General features: G+C 30.6%; 1 pseudogene; it reads left to right on the top strand.

Moving 5' to 3' along the window:
* Positions 1–254: 254 nt before the first annotated feature.
* Positions 255–416, top strand: LOC112931633 (U4 spliceosomal RNA; annotated as a pseudogene).
* Positions 417–955: the final 539 nt, after the last annotated feature.

The following is a 955-nucleotide window of genomic DNA, read 5'->3' as shown; positions in this document are numbered from 1 at the left end:
TCTGGCATGAAAATCAAGTCATCCAGAGGATGTATTTATTGTATCATGAGTAAGGAGCTTTGTGTTCCTATTTCCAGCTCTGCCTACAAAGTCTTCTCATAAATTCTTGGGGGAAAAGTTAGTTAACTTTTCTAGACCGATGTTTTTAGTTTTAAGAAACTTCAATGGAAGAAACAGCAAGGTTGCATGATCTCCAACATACTAAGTTTGCATGACGTGATGCATTTTATATTTTCTTATTTAATTTCTACTTAAGCTTTGCGTAGTGGCAGTGTCGTAGCCAATGAGGTTTATCCGAGGCGTGATTATTGCTAATTGAAAACTTTTCCTAATTTCCACTTAAGACAACATGTCAAATAAAAGTGGTGATTAAAAGAATAAGTTGAACTTGACAAATACTGAAAATTATCCTTCAAATCTTTTTTATGTGACTTTTTTTTTTTTTAATAATGAAAGCACTTATTAAGGAGGTCCTTCTTATACTATGATAATTAAGTCAAGCTGGAGTTGGATCCTAGATGGAATTACTTTATTCAAAATCAAGTTGTTTGGTTAAAAAAAAAAAAAAACTAGTTGTTTCAGTAGTTATTCTTGAGTATTTATATACATGAAGAAATCATTGGTAATCTTTAGAAACCATTTATTTCAAATAACAAGTATGCTACTTTATTAGAGAGTATTGTAAGTTCTTTGAAAATTTAGAAGGCTTCATAAGAAATCTTTTTTTACAAGTACTAAATAATATGTTGTTATGAATGCATCATCTACCAATACATTTCTTTTCAATACAGCATTTCACAATCAGGTAGCTCATTTAATATAGCACACATTTTTTTTTTCAGACTGAGGGTAGAAAGGAAGACATTACTAAGAGATACAAGCTTTCCTCATGTTAGGGGAAGAAGCTAGCATGTGAAGCTAAAATGGTACCTAAGAAAGGATATTATTTATAGAA

Source organism: Vulpes vulpes, chromosome 4 (genome assembly GCF_048418805.1).
Source record: "Vulpes vulpes isolate BD-2025 chromosome 4, VulVul3, whole genome shotgun sequence".
NCBI lineage: Eukaryota > Metazoa > Chordata > Mammalia > Carnivora > Canidae > Vulpes > Vulpes vulpes.
This window is presented reverse-complemented; position numbering and strand designations above follow the sequence as displayed.